This window comes from Phaseolus vulgaris, chromosome 8 (genome assembly GCF_051622355.1).
Source record: "Phaseolus vulgaris cultivar YP4 chromosome 8, ASM5162235v1, whole genome shotgun sequence".
Taxonomy (NCBI): domain Eukaryota; kingdom Viridiplantae; phylum Streptophyta; class Magnoliopsida; order Fabales; family Fabaceae; genus Phaseolus; species Phaseolus vulgaris.
In genome coordinates, this window is record NC_143505.1 from 34,405,817 (window position 1) to 34,425,577 (window position 19,761).

The following is a 19,761-nucleotide window of genomic DNA, read 5'->3' on the forward strand; positions in this document are numbered from 1 at the left end:
CTCTTCGCCACACCTGAACTCGTTCAAGACGAGAAGGATTTTATCTTGCCTACGCTCGCATGTAAGCGAGAAGGTCTTTGACTTGCCTGAACTCGCTCATCGGCGAGAAGGACTTTTTATTCGCCTGAACTCGCTCATCGGCGAGAAGGTCTTTAAATGGCCTTAACTCGCTCAACGGCGAGAAGGACTTTATCTGGTGCCTCAACTTGCCCAGGGTGTACATCTCCCCCCCCCTGGATGCACTGAGAACCTTTCTTTTTCTCGCCTGCACTCGCTCGACGGCGAGGAGGTATTTAACTGGCCTTAGCTCGCGCAACGGCGATAAGGACTTTATATGGTGCCTCAACTTGCCCAGGGTGTACATCTCCTCCCCCCTGGATGCACTGAGGAACTTTCTCGCCTGCACCCGCTCGACGGCGAGGAGGTCTTTGACTGGCCTTAGCTCGCGCAACGGCGATAAGGACTTTATATGGTGCCTCAACTTGCCCAGGGTGTACATCTCCTCCCCCCTGGATGCACTGAGGAACTTTCTCGCCTGCACCCGCTCGACGGCGAGGAGGTCTTTGACTTGCCTCTGCATTGCCCCAGGAGTTACATCTTCTCGCTCCCAGAAACACGGAGGACTTTTTCTCTTTCTCGCCTGCACTCGCTCAACGGCGAGGAGGTCTTTTAACTCGCCTCGAAACGCGCGAGGGCGTTGAGGTCTTTCATCTGGTGCCTCCGATCGCCGAAAGACGATGAGGACTTTAAAACTTAACTGGTGCCTCCAATCGCCGAAAGACGATGAGGACTTAAAATCTTCTAGAAAGCACGTGATATATCTTTTCTTGCCTTGAATCATGTACAAATGACAAGGTCTTTCTTCAAAACTTTCGAAAATAGCACACATGCAATCGGAAAACACCTTATTCTTCGAAAACTCTTCTTTTATTGGGTGGCCTCATTAAAAACCCTCCTTAGGGAAAAAAGAGTGCCCCCTTGAAACTGTTTTAACAGAGACATTGTAATATAACATTTGTGTTTGTCTTTACTTACAAAGCTCTTAACTATAGTACAACTTCAGGTGTGTGGCGTTCCAGGTACAAGGGATCGCCCCTCCTTCCAGCGTTTCCAAGCGGTAGGCTCCGTTCCCGAGCGCCTCGGTTATTCTGAACGGTCCAGTCCACTTGGGTGATAGTTTATTCTCCATCTCGTACTGGTGGGCCTTCCTCATCACCAGGTCGCCTTCTCTAAACTGCCTTGGCATCACCTTTGAGTTGTATCTTCGCTCAATCCTCCTCTTCACCGCCTCAGCCTTCAGCCTCGCCTCTTCCCTGACTTCATCCAGCAGATCCAGGTTCAGCCTTCTCTCTGCATTCGAGTCTTCCTCTACAAAGTTCTGGAATCTCGGCGAGCTCTCCTGGATCTCCACCGGAATCATGGCGTCACACCCGTAGACCAAGCTAAACGGGGTCTCATGGGTTCCTGACTGCTCGATGGTGTGGTACGCCCAAACTATACGGGGCACCTCCTCAGCCCAACTTCCCTTGGCTTTCTCAAGCCTTCTCTTCAAACCTCTCAACAACACCCGATTAGCTGATTCCACCTGGCCATTCGTCTGAGGGTGCTCGACGGATGCAAACACTTGTTGAATTCCAACCCCTTCACAAAGCTTCTTCAACAGGTGGCTTGCAAACTGCGTCCCATTATCTGACACCAGGCGCTTAGGCACTCCAAACCGGCACACGATGTTCTTCCATACAAAACCTTCGATCTTGTGTGCGGTGATCTGGGCCACTGGTTCTGCTTCGATCCACTTGGTGAAATACTCAATCGCCACCACCAAGTACTTCATCTGCCTGATCGCCAGTGGGAAAGGTCCCAGGATGTCGATTCCCCAAGTATGAAACGGCCAAGGGCTATAGATCGACTTCAACTCCTCGGGAGGTGCCTTATGCCAATCGGCGTGCTGCTGGCACTGTTTACAGCATTGGGCATACCTCTTGCAATCTTCTCTCATGGATGGCCAATAGTAGCCTGCACGGAGAGTCCTCGCGGCCAGAGCTCGACCCCCGACGTGACTTCCACATATTCCTTCGTGGAGCTCTGCCATAATTCTCGTGCACTTCTCGCCGTGTATACATTCCAGGAGTGGGTGAGTGAACCCAAACCTGTACAGATCGCCATCAATCAATGTATACTTGCTGGAATTTTTCTTTACCTTCCTAGCTTCTGTTGGATCCAGCGGGAGGAGACCATCTGCCAAGCACCGCTTGTATTGCGTTATCCAAGTGTCTGGCTCATGGGTGGCGCAGACCTGCATCACGTCCACCTTCTCTCCTCGACATGCTCTGATTCTCGGCGATCTCAGAGTTTCTTGCGTCAAAGACTTATGGCTTCTCGCTGCTCTCTCCGTCGACTTACTTATCTGAAGGACCAGGTGATCTGCTACAAATGCCCTCGGCGTCTTCAGAGTTTCTTGAATCACCGTCCTCTGCCTACCCTCCTTGCCTGAACTGGCGAGCTTAGCAAGCAAGTCAGCTCGGGCATTCTGTTCTCGGGGCACATGTACTACTTCAAAAGAGGCAAAGGAACGCTTCAATTCCTGCACATACGCCAAGTAAGCCGCCATTTGTGGATCTTTAGCCTGGAACTCGCCTGTTACTTGCCCTGTGACTAGTAGCGAGTCACTCTTAGCCATCAGCACCCTAGCTCCCATCTCCTTGGCCAGCAGAATCCCGGCAATCAGCGCCTCATACTCTGCTTGATTGTTGCTGGCTTTGAAGGCAAATCTCAACGATTGTTCGATCAGCACGCCGTTGGGTCCTTCCAATATGACTCCAGCACCGCTACCCTGCTGGTTTGACGATCCATCCACCGAGAGTACCCAACGGAAGTCATCTCCTTCAACCCGCGTCGCCTCTGATGAGAGCTCGACTACAAAATCTGCAAAGATTTGCCCCTTGATCGGGCCTCGAGGCTCATATTTAATGTCAAATTCTGACAACTCCACTGCCCACTTCTCCATTCTTCCCGCAACATCAGGTTTCTTCAAGACCTTTTGGATGGGCAGGTCAGTCATCACCAGTATTGTGAAACTGTGGAAGTAGTGGCGCAACCTCCTCGCCGAAAACACCACAGCCAGCGCAGCCTTCTCCAGGGCCTGATATCTCGTTTCTGGGCCCTGCAACACCTTGCTCACAAAATAAATAGGCTTCTGAGCCTGATCCTGATCTTGGGCGAGGACCGCACTCACCGCCCTCTCAGTTACAGCAAAGTACAACCTGAGAGGGATTCCTGCCAGCGGTTTGCACAGAACCGGCGGGCTCGCCAGATACTCCTTCAGCTTGACGAAAGCTTCCTCGCACTCTTTCGTCCAAGCGAACTTGTTATTGCGCCGCAGACACTGAAAATAGGGATGCCCCTTTTCTCCGCTAGCTGACACGAAGCGAGATAGGGCTGCCATCCGACCTGTTAGCTGCTGGACTTCTTTCACCGTAGCCAGGCTTCTCATCGCCAAGATGGCGGCACACTTGTCCGGGTTAGCTTCTATTCCTCTTTCAGTCAAGAGAAAACCCAAAAATTTTCCAACCTCCACGCCGAAAATGCGTTTCTCCGGGTTGAGCTTCAACTTGAACTTGGCGATCGTCGTGAACAATTCTTCCAAGTCTGCAACGTGCTTGCTTTTCTCCTGCGAGGTCACGACCATGTCATCGACGTAAGCTTGCACGTTCCTTCCCAGCATTGGTGCAAGTACTCGATCCATCAGCCTCTGGTACGTGGCCCCCGCGTTCTTCAGCCCAAAGGGCATCCCCTTATAGCAGTAGCACGACCTCTCCGTCATGAAGGCTGTTTTCTCTTCATCCATGGGATGCATCTTGATCTGATTATAGCCCGAGAAGGCATCCAGGAAGCTCAGCAGCTTGCACCCTGCAGCACTGTCAACCAGGGCATCAATGCTTGGTAAAGGATACGAATCCTTCGGGCAAGCTTTATTCAGATCGGTGAAATCGACGCACATGCGCCATTTCCCGTTACTCTTCTTCACCAGTACGACGTTCGCCAACCATTCAGGGTACTGGACTTCCCTGATCTGGCCTGCAGCGAGGAGTTTCTGGGTTTCGTCCCTGATCGCCTGCCTCCTTTCCTCGTTGAACTTCCTTCTCCTTTGTCGCACTGGTCTCACCATGTTGTCCATCGCCAGATGATGGCACAGAAAGTCGGGATCAATCCCGGGCATGTCCGAGGCGGACCATGCAAACGCGTCCAGATGCCGCTCAATCACCTTGGCGATCTGGTCTTGGAGATCGACTTCCAGAGATCTTCCCAACTTGCAGATTTTCCCTCCGATCTCCTTTTCGAGCCACTGCTCGACAGGTTTGGGCCTGGATTCTCTGGCGATCACCGCCTTGGCGATTCCCAGTTCTCTCGCTTCCTCTGGGCGATTCCGTGCCTCTTCCTCCTCCAGGCCAGCATTCCTCTCCCCCAGCTATGCGTCTATCATCTCTACATCCCTTCCGGCGGCCTCCTCTGTTACCGGCGGTCTGGGCTTCACACCGGGAGGTGGGGTGGTTGTAACATAGCTCACTGATCTTTTATTTTTCAGGCTATTCTCATAGCACCTTTTCGCTTCTTTCTGATCAGACTTTATCGTGATCACCACCCCTTCCATTGACGGCAGATTCACCTTCATGTGCCGAGTCGATGGAATGGCGCCTATCCTGTTAAGAGTGGGCCTACCCAACATGATGTTATACGCTGAGAGGGCGTTTACGATGAGGTACTTGATTTTCTCCGTCCTCGACCCAGCCTCGTCTGTAAACGTAGTTCTCAGCTCAATGTACCCCCTGACCTCCACCTGGTCGCCAGCGAACCCATACAAGCACCCTCCATAGGGCCTTAGCTGGTCAAGGGGCAATTCCAGCTGCGTGAAAGTCGGCCAGAACATCACGTCTACCGAGCTTCCTTGGTCCACCAGAACTCTGTGGACCTTCCTTCCCGCCGTGATCAACGAAATTACAATGGGATTGTTGTCATGAGGCACGACGTCCCGAAGATCCTGCTTGGTGAACGTCATGTCCACTTCCGGCGAGTGATCTTCAAACATGTCCACTGACATCACCGATCGCGCGTACTTTTTCCTCTGCGATGCGGTGCATCCACCACCTGAGAAACCCCCGGCAATGGTGTGGATCTCCCCATGGATAGGCATTTCGTGTTGTTGGGCTTCTCCACCTGCTGGCTGGGAACTCGACGCTCCCCCCGTCCTTCTATCCAGCAGATAGTCATTTAGGAATCCGCTCTTAACCAGATCGTCGAGCTGGTATCCTAAAGACAAACACGAGTCCAGGTTGTGGCCAAAACCCTGGTGGAACTCGCACCAGGCGTCCGGTTTTGACCCCAGCACCTTGTCGCCCACCTTCTCGGGCGCCTTCAACCTAGCAGATATGTTAGGGATAGCGATCAGGTCCGCCAGTCCCATGACGAATTTGTGCTTAGGCGGGCGATTGTATTCCCGGCGTGCTGGTTGTTGGCGCGCTGGTGGTTGGCGTGCTTGGCTTCTTCCCTTATTTCTCCTATCGTAAGGATAGCGAGTCCTTTGGTCTTATCTGGCCGCCGCCGCCGTTTCCAGCACCCTCTGTGGCTGGATCCTGGTCTGGGCGCGTGGCCTGGCGGGAGCCACGCTGCCTCTCTTCTCGGCGACTTCACTCTCGTCGGCGATGTGGGCCACCGCAAGTCGCCTGACTTCAGCAAACGTCGCTGGATGAGCCCTGATCAAGGCCTCGCAGAATGGCCCTGGCTGCACGCCCTTCTTGAAGGCATAGACCAGCATTTCTTCATCCTTGGCCGGCGATCTGACCATCTGCGCTCCGAAGCGATTGAGGTAGTCTCTGAGGGACTCCCCATGGTACTGCCTTATATCAAACAGATCATAGGACACCCTGGGTGGTGCCTTATTCACAATGTACTGCTCGACAAAGATTTTCGAGAATTGTTGAAAATTGGTTATGTGGCCATTAGGCAGGCTCACAAACCACTCCATCGCCGTTCCTTGGAGCGTACTCACGAACATCTTGCAGTAGACGGCGTCTGACCCTCCCGACAGCATCATCTGCGTGTGGAACGTGGTCAGATGAGCCTCTGGATCCTCCACGCCGGTAAAAACAGCTTTAACCGGAACCACGCTCGTGGGAATTGGCGTGTCAGTAATCGCCTGAACAAAAGGCATTGGGAACACACGAGGTGGCGTCAACGGTGCCACCTCTTCAGCAGAAGAACGTCCCTGCTGCTCCTGAAGAGCTCGACGCAGCTCCTCAGCTACCTTGCTGAGCTCCTCGTTCCTGGCGCGAGAGGCGACCAGGTCCTCATGTATCCTTGCCTGCTCTACGCGCGAGGCTTCCACGGTTGCCTGCAACGAGCGCATCATCTCTGCCATTTGCGCCATGGTCATGGCGGCGTCGCCTTCAGCAGCGACGGGAGCCACGGGACTGGAACGATTGCTTCTCATCTTTCTCATTAACTTCAGCGAACCACAGGAATACAGCAAACAACACCTCAACCACGATCGAAACAGCGATCAATCGGAGAAACTCAAGAAACTGCGCAAGAACTCAAGAACACCGCAAACCTTCGAAGAAAACCACAAGAGGACCCGAACTTCCACCAAACAGATTGCGGGCAAGCAACAAAAGACCTCACTCCACCGATTGAAAGTCAAACGAACGGTTCAAAACGCAAACTTCACCGAACAAAACTCAAAGAAACTGCAAACGACGGTTGCACCAGCACACAACCGCGCAGAAAACCTCGAAAACTTCCACGAACTCACGCTGTGGATGGGAGCACGTTTTACACGGCCCCACGGTGGGCGCCTGATGATCCTGCCTGTTGACCGGAGCGCTGGAGAATGCCTCGTCAAAGGATCGACGTGCGCACCGCTTATCACCTTCGTTCCTCCTCTGGATCTACTTCAAGAACCTGCAAAGAAACGACACGGCGCCGCTGCGGCCGATCGCACTCCGACGCTCAAGTCAGTGACGGTATCACCAAATACTAAGAACTAGAACCGTGCAAAAACTCTCTCTCACAACAGCTCTGTCACTTGCAAGCGTAAAGTGTATGAACTGAACGTGCGTACCTCAGAAAGTCCGTTAAGAGCTCTTATATACCTGGTGATTTTCTCTCTCCTGGTAGTTACAGACTTGGACACGTGGCTCGTATCCAACTGTATACGTGCCATCATCTGGAGGCTCCCTGACTTGGCGCTGCTTCTACTCTCATTTTGGCTAAGTTACCTATGCATGGTACTGCCCAGTGCATAGCTAACTTAGGAGTGCGATCTCTACTGAAACTGGCGAGTTAGGGCCTTCATACACCTTCCCTGTGGTCTCGCCAGCCGCCTTCATAATCTGCTTCTCCTTCATCTTCGGCGATGTGCTTGTTCTGGCGATCTCCGACTGCTTGGTCGCCTGAGTCTGCATCTGGCGACTCCATCCTCAACCTGGCGATCGCCTATTCTGGTAAACTGGAAGTCGGAACACGCCAACTTAACAATCGGCGACTACACGTGCCTCCCGACTTCCTTCTTAACTGCCAACCTGGCGCCTTGTCAACACGCCTACACTGTAGCAAGGTGCCACATCATCATACCCGACCACCAGGGCGGTACAACGTTGACTTTGACCTTGACTTTGTCAACGCCCGGATACGGGACGTGATGTGATTCCACTAGCACAATTGGAATGATTCTTGACATTCTTAGGAATCATCTTGAGTTGGTTAAGAGCTAGGCATTTTATCATAGAAATGGATGAAGGTTCTATGAACAAGAACTCACCAAAACTAGTGCCCAAACACAAACTCATATAGAAGATCCAATTATTGTCAAATTGAACCGAACAAAAAGGCACAAAAGCTAACCAAACTGAATTTGAATGCTGGAAATTAAAATGAACCGAACAAAAAGCTGGAAAATGAAGAAGAAAGATGAAGAACAGCAAGGCACCATAAAAGAACCGAAGCAACACAAATAAAATGAAACTGCCAAACCATATTCAACAAGGAAACAAGTTAAGACAAGGAGTTGACAAAAGAAGAAAGGAAGGAGAAGAGAGTGCTCATGAAGATGGATGAATGGTTGGATGATCACGCCACTAGAAAGGATGGTTGCTCCTAGATGAGTGTGCTGCCGCCACTTGAGGACACCATGGATCCTTCAAGATGAGACTAGAGAAGAAGGCTCAAAAGCTCTCCAATGATCACTCGTAATTTGAGTATAGTTTCTTTTCTTAAAATTCCAAATCTGAAATTTACAAAGAGAGCACCTCTATTTATAGCCTAAGGTGCTGAAAATGCAAGATAAACAAATTCAAATTTCCCCCCTAAACATATTCTAGAACCGGCGATAATTGCAAGGCACGAGGGAGGTGTGACCTCTTCCTTCACTTTGGCACATCCTATTCTACTCCTACACCTATCTACTAACGCACCCCCCCTTCTAAAGCTCCTAACTAAAGCCTAAAAGATGCTACAACAAAAGAGGTTTCTAATGTTTCCCTCTAATCACCTTCAACTAAAGAAATTACTAAAAGAGAAAATAAATGTCCCCTAGCTCCTAAAGCTTTGAACATGCGTCTTCTAATCCTTTGAGGTGGGCTTTGACCTCCATGGGCGTCCTCCATTTGTGCCTTTACCTCTTCTTGATCTTGTTGATTGGCCTCCATGTCCTCTTGAGCTTGATCTCCATCAGGACGGTACACCACCTCTTTCCCTAGTCCCTTATGCGTAGCCTCAAGACTCGAGCAAGCAACTAGAGTGTGTTCTAGGAAAGTCTGCCAAAAGTTCCAACCCCATTTGCAACATTCAAGGCGCTATTTAAACTACTCTAGAATTTAAAGGGTCTTAAAGCGCATTTAATTATAAAACGTACAGCGCCTTTAAGACGTTTAAACCGCTTGGATCATTTAAAGTACCTTAAACGCTCGAAACGTAAACTTTATTAAATAGCTTTAATTACCTTATACCTGACAAATTGACGTTTCTATTCTGACTTTGCTGCTATTACACGTGGAGGGCCTCACAGCACCGTGACCGCACTTGGGGGTGTTCCCTCATGTGAGCCCTCCTACCTGGGAGTGCATCTGCACAAGGGGTGACCTTTTGGGTGCCAACTCATGCCCCCAAACCTCTAGTCACTCACTTTGAGAGCGTATCTACCTTCCTCTCGTACCCTGCACCTGGCTCCCCCTGGGCGTGACCCCTTTCATGAGTCGTAACAATCCCAAGGACTTCTCTGGGGCGGCGTGGGCACTTCATGAGTCGGATTGTTCTCCACTGGCGCTATTACTATGGCCTTGAAGCCACCTTTCTCTTTTCTTTAATGCTACCCCGGGTTATCGGGGTTTGAGGCCTTCCCACGGCGTCACTCCCTCCATGGTCTTTCCTACCCATGGGTATCGGGGGGCAACGCTGTGGTTGCCTTGCTTTTGTGACATTTTACCTGGGCGACACCCTACCTTGGCGACGCCTACTCTAGGCGACGTCTTATCTTGGCGACGCCCCACCTTGGCGATGCTTGCACTGGGCGCCGCCTTACCTAGGCAACGCCTTATGTTGACTTTGACCTCAACGTTGACTTTGACCTTGACTTTATCAACGCCCGGGGACAAAAGGGCGCCCTAGCGGCCGTTTGCACTCCGACGCTCAAGTCAGCTAGCAAGAAACACCAAAACTCTACACCTCCGTATCGGAGCACCGTGAATGGCACTCTGAAGGTGGTCAAAAGAAACTGTGTCTAGTGTATATTTTCTCGTTCTGGCAAACCACCTCTCTCCCTAGTCCCTTATGCGTAGCCTCAAGACTCGAGCAAGCAACTAGAGTGTGTTCTAGGAAAGTTTGCCAAAAGTTCCAACCCCGTTTCCAACATTCAAGGCGCTATTTAAACTACTCTAGAATTTAAAGTGTCTTAAAGTGCATTTAATTATAAAACGTTCAGCGCCTTTAAGACGTTTAAACTGCTTGGAGCATTTAAAGTACCTTAAACGCTCGAAACGTAAACTTTATTAAATAGCTTTAATTACCTTATACCTGACAAATTGACGTTTCTATTCTGACTTGGCTGCTATTACACGTGGAGGGCCTCACAGCACCGTGACCCCGCTTGGGGGTGTTCCCTCATGTGAGCCCTCCTACCTGGGAGTGCATCTGAGCAAGGGGTGACCTTTTGGGTGCCAACTCATGCCCCCAAACCTCTAATCACTCACTTTGAAAGCGTATCTACCTTCCTCTCGTACCCTGCACCTGGCTGCCCCTGGGCGTGACCCTTCTCATGAGTCGTAACTATCCCAAGGGCTTCTCTGGGGCGGCGTGGGCACTTCACGAGTCGGATTGTTCTCCACTGGCGTTATTACTAGGGCCTTGAAGCCACCTTTCTCTTTTCTTTAATGCTACCGCGGGTTACCGGGGTTTGAGGCCTTCCCACTGCGTCACTCCCTCCATGGTCTTTCCTACCCATGGGTATCGGGGAGCAACGCTATGGTTGCCTTGCTATTGTGACATTTTACCTGGGTGACGCCCTACCTTGGCGACGCCTACTCTAGGCAACGTCTTATCTTGGCGATGCTTCCTCTTGGCGACGCCCCGCCTTGGCGATGCTAGCACTGGGCGCCGCCTTACCTAGGCAACGCCTTATGTTGACTTTGACCTCGACGTTGACTTTGACCTTGACTTTATCAACGCCCGGGTACGGGATGGTACACAAGCCCCCCAGTCTTAAGCGGATGACTTGTTTTCAGCGAAAAGACTAAGGCCTCGTCCACGCCATCCATGTGGCATCCCGGTGACGTGTCATTCTTGCTGACGTGACACTCCCCAAACTATTGACGCGACATACTCTGAACCATTGGGGTGCTCTTAATGGTTGATTGGACATCCTCTGAAGCGAGGAAGGTAACACCTTTTGGGGCCACGCTTAATCGCGTGCCACGTGGTTCGTCACGCGGTCAGCCTCAAAAGTCTCTTGCGCTCCCATTGAGCGCCTAATCCTTTGACACGCGGCTCAATCGCACGGTCCCAAATTAGCGCCTCTTGGGTTGCAAATGTAACGTTTAAGTTACCCAAAACCCCGTTCTCAAAACCACTGTTTCATCCACTTTCTCTGCATTCCCGCACTGTTCATCTCCTTCAAGCTCTTTCTCTGCAATCCGCGGTCTTTCCTTCGTGCTTCCATTCCTTCCCTACTTTGACACTCAAAGGTATGATTTTTCTACATCCATGATTCTTCCTCTTCATTGCGTTGCATTACTGTGTATGAACTGCCTGAGCCTGTTTGTGTTTCTGCATTTCTGCGTTCTTTTCGCTCCTTCGTCCTTCTCCGCTCTCTTCTCCCCTTTCTGGGTTTCTTCGCGTGGGTGGCATTTTCTAGGGTTTCTCTTCCCCTTTCTGCCTTGGCATCGCTTGTTAAAACCCTTTTCCTTTCTTCTTTCTCCAGCTATTTATCCGCATCATGGTGCGCCTGAAACCAAGGTCCAGTTCTCCCCCCAAGACCAACTACAAGGCCCTCTATAAATGGGCCCCTAACGATCTTCTAAACGAATGCACCACCTTGACGACCTTTCAGGACTTGAGAACCATCGGGGTGACCCATATTTATACAACTTCAATGCCTTCTGCCGCATCCATGATGCCCACATTTCCGTCCGCCCCGGCAGGCCAGGGGAACCTGTTTGTGTGGATGACAGACCCAGGGGTGGGGCCCCCTTTTTCTTCATGTATCAAACTGTATTCAAACGCCTTGGTGTACGCCTTCCGTTCACACCCTTCGAGAGGGAACTCCTCACGGAGATTAATATGGCCCCTGCCCAGCTACATCCCAATAGTTGGGCCTTTGTTCGGGCCTTTCAAATTCTTTGTGGATATCTAGGCGTTCTCCCTTCTGTGGACGTCTTTCTACACTTCTTCGAGGTGAAGAAGCAAAGGAAAAGCCTCTGGGTGAGCTTTTCCGGGATCGCTGGCAGGATCCTCCTTTCCCTCTTCCAGAACTCGTATAAAGGCTGGAAAGGAAAATTCTTCAGGGTGTGCTGCGCCAAACAGGACCCCACAGCCTTGGATGGCTTCCCACTATACTGGACGGAGCATCCCAAGCTGCTAAAGCCTAAGGCCCTAGATGAGCTTTCCTCTGCTGATAGGGGGGTATGCAAGGCCTTGGCTGGCCTAGGGATCATTTTCGACACGCTGAAGCTCATAGCGTGCCTCAGTCCCACTGGTTGTGGCCTCATCACCTGCTCTAGCCCCTCGGGACAAGAGGGTGTTGGAGATCCTCTCCGATGATGAGGACTCTGATGGTGGGGTATCCTTCAATAGGAGAAAGGCTGCGAAGGTTCCCATCCTACCAGCAGCATCACCCCAGGGAGGGGATTCCTTCAGGGACAACCCCCCTAGTGCTACCTTTCCCCCTCCCATAATAGTCCAAGAGGAAAAAGGTCAAGGGGCCGAGTCTGCTCCGCCTCCACCACCAGCAGAGGTCTCGACTGATCCTGCCTCCATTTCTGCCGCCCCTGATCTTATTTCCATTCCTCCTCCAATCATGCATCTGATCAGAGGCTTCAACGAGGGATTAATGCCAGAAGGCTCCGACAGGAAAGAAGGAATGCCCTTCTACTTGGGAGCCTTCTTGGCCGAGGCCCTTGATTGGCGCGCCCAAGCTAGAAACGCAACTTTAAACACACAAGCACTCCAGGTCCTGGAAGCAAGAGTGGCCACTCTGGAGGAGGAGAAGAAAGCTCTGGGACGTCAGAATGAGGACTACCAAGCCTCTCTGAAGTTGGCGCAAGAGGCCAAAGAGGAGGCTGAAAGGCAGCTGGATGAGGCGATGGAGTTTCAGGCTGACTTCTACGTTCGGGAAGTCTGTCTCCAGGTTCAAATAACAGACCTCCAGGACATGGCCGAAGCCTCCGAAGAGCTTCAGAAGGACTTGGAGGATCAATGCTATGGGCAGGCTGAAAAATTGGAGTGGATGCAGGAAGAGATGGCTACCCAGGCCAGGACATTGGACCTTCTCCAGGTTGACCATGACAAACTGCAGATCAAGGTCAGCCGGCTCCGAGTGGAGAAGGAGGCTCTGGACAAGCAGGCGGCTTCCGGGGACTCTACCATCGAGGAGTTGGAGAAGGCCAAGAAGGCGCTCATCGATGACATGGCCGGCACCTTCGAGGAGGGATTCAAGGAGGCTTTGGCCCAAGCCGTCTACGAGAACCCGGGGATCAACGTTTCTAATTGCGATTCCACCGACCATGTCGTTGATGGACGCGTCGTGCCCCTTGAGTTGGATGATTGAAACGCTGACTATCAACTGCCACCTTTACTTTTTGCAGTTTATATTTGTTCTTGCCAATCTCCGATAAACTTGTAAACCCTTTGAACTATTTGGACCTTTGTCGGAGCCATGGGTTTTGTATGACAATTTTACACTTCTGAGGTATCGAGTTCTGTTTGTATGATATTTTTACCTTCGTTCTTCATTTTTGTGTACTTCAATTGCTTTACCTGTATTTTTACCCGTTTCTTTCGCTGTGTTGGGCGATCCTGTGCACCCGGTGCCTCACTTCTAACGTGTACCTCAAACCTGCTCAGCCTTCGTATCTAAGAGGCCTCTGCCTCGTGAAGGCGCTGGCCGCTCCGCCATCGTTGCAAATGCAAAGGTCGAGACCTGCTCTGTGTCTTAAATACTTGGGACAAGGTCCCGCTTCAATGCCCACGCCCATGGAGAGGCCTGTCTAATCAGCGCCATATCGTCCATGGAGTGTCTTAAGCATCAAGGCGATCTGTCCCTTAATTCTTGGTGCTTGGCGCCTACGCCTGAGGAGAGGTCTGCTACAGCAGCACCGTATCGTCCTTAGGGTGTCTAGAAACGCCAAGCACAGGGAAGGCTCGAAGCCCCCCATGGGGTCGTTCCCTCCATGGTCTTTCCTTCCCATGGGTATCGGGGAGCAACCCTGCCGGTGGTTCACTCGGCCTCTGGCGATCTCGTCCCCCTCCACAGTCTTTCCTACCTGTGGGTATCGGCGAGGCGACGCCTCCGGTGACTAGTTTTGACTTCTTCGATTTCGTCTCCCTCCGTAGTCTTTCCTACCTGTGGGTATCGGGGAGGCGACGCCGCTGATAACTTATACTGGCGACGCCCTCGGCGTCTCATACCGGCGACGCCTTCGGCGTCTTTTATTGGCGACGCCTTTAGCGTCTTATACTGGTGACGCCTTCAGTGTCTTATACTGGTGACGCCTTCAGTGTCTTGGTGATGCCTGAAGCGATCAAACTGTTGACTTTGACCTTGGCGTCGACTTTGACTTCGATTTTGGTCAATGCTTGGGGGTAGCGGAGAGCTCAAGGTCTCGCCCGCGCCATCCACGTGGCATTTCCCGTATGTCTGATGGGACGTTCCCTCACTTGACTTGATCCTGACATTTTTTGAGTTTCTGACAAGATGCTCCCATTCTCGGCGGCGCATCGTACCCTTGGGCATTCTGTCGACGCGACGTTTTCTGAATGTTAACCAGTGGCGCCAGGATCATCCTCCCATCGTCTAACACGCGGCTCGATCGCACGGTGCTCCCATTTGCGTCGCTTGGCGCTCTAAGTGCAATATTTAGATCTGCAGAATCTTATACCTGCGTTCATCATCCCTGTGTTTCGCACCCTCCTTGCACCGCTACACAAAGAATTCCTTCTGCATTCCTTCTAGTTGGCGCTTTACCTCCCGTATTGCTAACGCGCCATTCTCCTTTGAACTCCCAGCTCTTTGCTCACCTCTTGTAGCGACATGTCTTCCCATGTTCCTCCCCCTAGGGTTAACCCCAAGGACCTGTATGCATCGGCCTCGCGCGAACTCCTTGACGAGTGCTCATGCTTGCTTTCTACCAGGACCATAAGGGAACACATAGGGGATTCGTGTTCCTACGATCATCGTGCCTTCGCTAGGAGGCATGATGACGACATCGCCGTACTCTATTGCACCTTGGGGGAGCCGGTGTGCGGGGACGAAAGGGCCAACGACGGGGTCCCCTTCTTCTACTTCTATCAGGTGGTATTCAAGAGCATCGGCGTGCGCCTGCCCTTCTCCAGGTTTGAGAGGGAACTACTGACGAAGATTAACGCTGCTCCGGCCCAGTTGTATCCTAATAGCTGGGCTTTCGTCAAGGCCTTTGACATACTCTTTGGCTTTCTGGGGTGTGCGCCCTTGGTTGATATCTTTCTTCACTTCTTTGAGGTGAAGAGGCAAAGGAACAACCTCTGGGTGACCTTCAGTAACGTTCCCGGCAGGGTTCTCCTGACTCCCTTCCAAAACTCCTTCACTGGGTGGAAGGGTAGGTTTTTCAAAGTCTGTTGCTCCGATCTCGTGCCTTCCGCCCTAGATGGTTTTCCACTGTACTGGATGAGGGAGACGAGAGCCCTGAAGTCCAAACCCTTCAAGAAACTAACCTCGAACGACCAGGAGGCTTTTATTAATGAAGGGAGAGGTCATTCACCTACACATTTGAAGTTCTTCCTTCTAGTCTTTTCAAAATTAAAAGAAGACATAAAATAAAGAGAGGATCAAGCCTAAAGCCAAAAAAGTCTACAAGTTTTCAAGAATAGGCTTCATTTATAGTTTCTTTTATAAATTTGTAAATAATATAGAATGTTTAAATACATAGTTTTTAGGAAAGGTGCTTAGAGGGAAACCTTAGATACCTCTTTTGTAAAAGCATCTTTAGGCATTAGTTTAGAATTTTCTAAAAGAGTACTCTTCATGCTTCATTTAGGCACTATTAGTAAGTAGCATATGAAGAGTCTTTTGGTTAGCTTATGTTGTAAGCTTCATGACCAGCCCTTGCTCCTATAAAAGGAGGGCTTAGGTCATTCACAATTCAGATTTGGAATTTGTAGTAAAGAAACTCTCCCAATTTGGTGATTGAGTGAGTGAGATTTGATTTCTCCTCTTCCTAGTCTCATCTTGAGAGCCTTGGTTCCCTCAAGTGGCGGCAATTCACACTTATCTTGGAGCAATCACACTTCAAGTGGCGTGTTCATCAATCAAGTTCTTCATCCACATAACTTTCCTCTCTTCTCCATTTAGTTCTTCCATTTCCATGTCCATATGAACTCTAAAACAAGTGTAGTCTCTTTTATTCTGTTCATCTTCCTTTTCTTGCATTTTTGTTCGGTTCTTTTCAATTTCTTACTGTTTTAATTCAGTTCAATAGCTCCTTTTCATGTTTTGTTCGGTTCAATTGCTTTCTTTAGAGTTTCAATCGGTTCATTTACTTTCTTGTTCAAGTTAATCGGTTCAATTGGCAAGAAATGGGTCTTGCATGTGAGTTTGGTGTTTGGTGCAAGTTTTGGTGAGTTCTTGAAACATAGAACATTGATCAATTTCTATTAAAAGTGCCTATTCATTCTCCAACTCAAGTTGATTCCATAAAATGTCAAAGAATCATCTATATCATGCTATTGGAATCATATCACTTCCGCTCTTGATCCTTTCTAAATCTTTGCATGTTCTGTCTTGTGGTGTCTTCACCATGTCTGTTTCCCTTGATGCAAGTTCGAAGATAAACCGGCAACGAAGGTTACAGCTTACCCAGGCACTGAGGGCTGAGAGTGGAGCTTCGTCCTCCTCCCATCCAGACTCCGGAGGCCACTGAAAAGTGGTCTGTTTGTACTTTTTGTTTGAGCATAGGGCATGTACCTGTTCGCCTCATTTATCTCATCGACCTTTATCTCGAACTCTATTTGTAATATTAACTCTCTAGTGTCATGTTTTTTCTTTCTGTAACGACGCTTCATTTTTGCACACCTTCGCCTACATTCGCTTCTTTTAACATACTGTGCACGTTTCGTTCGTTATATTTCTTGGCGACGCCTGCATCTGCCGACGCCCCTTTCCTGGCGACGCCTGCTCTTGGTGACCCGTATGCTTGGCGACGCCTGTCGCCTATTTTGAATCTTTGTCTTTTATCTTTTTACCCCTTGGCCTTGCACTTCGAGTGGAAAGAAGATAAAAACTGAGGCAAAGCTTTTCTTGAACTTCTCTTTCTTTTTTATCCTGCCTGTTGACCGAGACGCAAGAACCTTGCCTCGTCAAACCTGGATCGACCTCTGCGCCGTGTTAGCCTCCGTCCTTCACCGTGGTTCACCTCCTCAAGAATCCTGCAAAAGACAGAACGGCGCGCTGCGGCTGATCACGCTCCGACGCCCAAGTCAGCGACTGAACCACCAAATACTAAGAGAAAAACTTAAGAACTCTAAGGGACCGTGCAAAATTCTCTCTCAGCGTACTCAAGTTCTCGCAAGCGTAAAGAAGTAATCTAAACGTGCGTACCTTAGAAGTTCGTTAGAATCTCTTATATACCTGTACACTTTCTCTCTCCTGACAGTTACACATCTGGACACGCGGCTCGCATCCAGCTGTACACGTGTCACCATCTGGAGCATCCTTGACTAGGGCGCCACTTCTTATTCTTCAGGCTTTTGGCTAAGTTACTTATGCATGAAACAACTCAGTGCATAGCTACCTTGGAGCGTGATCTCTTCTGAGTGGCGAGTTCGGGTGCCTTCGTACACACCTTCCCTGTGGTCTCGCCGGCCGCCTTCATGATCTACTTTACTTGCTTCACCGTGTATGTTCAGGTAAGCTGCCTCCCGACCTCGTCCTCTGGCTAGCTAGGAAATGACCATCTGACTTCGTCTTCGGCGATGTCCTTGTTTCGGCGATCTCTAACCACTAGGTCGTCTGGGTTCGCATCCGGCGACTTCATCTCAACACGAGCCCGGAGCACGCCAACTTAATAATTGGCGACCACACGAGCCCCCCGACTTCCTTCCCTTCTGCCAGCCATGGGCCCTGCTCAACACGCCTACATAATAGCTTGCTGCCACGTCATCACTTCCGACTACCAGGACGGTACACAAGCCCCCCAGTCTTAAGCGAAGACTTGTCCAGCGAAAAGACTAAAGAAGTCACGTCACTACCGATCTACGTGGCGCTGGCGCAGAATTCCAAACGTTCGTACTTTCTGCTTTCCTGACGCTCCACCAAACGCTTTTCCAATCGCTCGACACGTGGCTTCATCAACGGTCATCTTTAGCTGTCGTTTACGCTTCCAAAAATCGTTTGAAAAACCCTTAAACCCATTTCATTTCTACTGTTCCATCATCTCTTTGCCTTCTCAAACGCTCTGAGCTTCTTCTGCAAACCCACGACGCTCCTCAACTCTCTCAATCCCCAACTCCCTTCAGCGTTTGTCTGATCATCGAAAGGTACTTCTTTTACTTCCCTTGGCGATATTTGCTGCATTTTAACCGATTCGCATCATCTATTAACTGTCTGGTGCATACGCTGTGGGTTGTTTCTTCTTCTTCTTCTTCTTCCTTTTCGCAACTTAGGGCTTCACCTTCCATTTCTTCCATCACAACGAACTTTCGTTCGTTCTTTTTTTCATCCTTCGTTCACAATCAAGTCGACCTATGCCACCTTCGCTCACCTTTCTTTTCCTTTTTCCTTTGCAGTTCCCGCTATGGCTCGAACAAAGACCACCGCGAATCCTCCTCCTTCGTCACGAAACCTTCCATCCCAAGTGCATAACCCATCGCGAGCACCTGGTGCTCCCTCTTCCCAGGCTGAGAGGCCTGCAACCTCTCGTCCCAACCTTGCTCAGGCTACTCCACCAGTCGCCGGAGGAGCCTCCATCCCTACTGCAGACTACAAGAAACTTTACCCATGGGCCAACTCGGCTCTGCTGAAAGAAACTTCTTCAGTGAACTCTGCACTAGCGGTGCTACGGCTGACGAAAGGGGACCAGTCTGATCTTTCATTTCACAAGGAGCACGACAGCAAAGTGGCCGTGCTGCCCTGCCACCCGGATGAGCCAATCTGTGCTGACGACAAAGCGAGCAACGACGAGTTGTTCTGCTTTCTCTACGCGACGCTCTTCAAGAAGGTGAAGCTCCGACTTCCCTTTACTCGTTTCGAGCGAGAACTGCTAACTGAGCTCGACATCGCCCCCGCCCAGCTTCACCCTAACAGCTGGGCGTTCGTAAGGGCGTTCCAGATTATGTGCGCACACCTGGGACTGCCAGCGTCGGTGGACGTTTTTCTCTTCCTCTTTGAAGCTAAGAATCCAGGAGACAGCCTCTGGATTAGCTTGAACGGGATCGCTGGGAGATCGATCCTTTCCATCTTTCAGCAATCTTACAAAGATTGGAAGGGAAAATTTGTGAAGGTGTGCGCCAACGACCAAGATCCCTCTCTGCTCGACGGCTTCCCCTTGTACTGGGTGCACAAGGGGAACAAGGACACCAAAGAGAGCTTCAGGAGGCCCAGAAGTCCTGACAACATGGGCGAGTTGGACAGGGACCTCTGCCTCTTCTGGAGGAGCGTAGCAGCTGCCAACATAACCTTTCCCACCTCCTCCATAATCTCCTTCGAGTTCTTCGAGGGCCAACTCGAAGCTCACATAGGTTAGCACTTACCTCAACATCTGGGTTTTTGTCTTGTGCTGCATCTCTGTTATTTGTTGTTGGGCGTTCTGCTCGATACGCACTAGATTTGGTTTTTATTTCCTGCACCATTGGTTTAACTCGTTTGCACATGTACTCATATACTTTACTTTGTCTTTGAGCTTATTCGTATGCTTTCGCTCTGTGCAGATCTCATGCTGGGCAAAGGCAAGCAAGCTGAATTGAGGGCGCTCGCCCGCACTCATAAATTGGTATCGGGGTCTCAAACCGTGCCAAACTCAGTGGTGG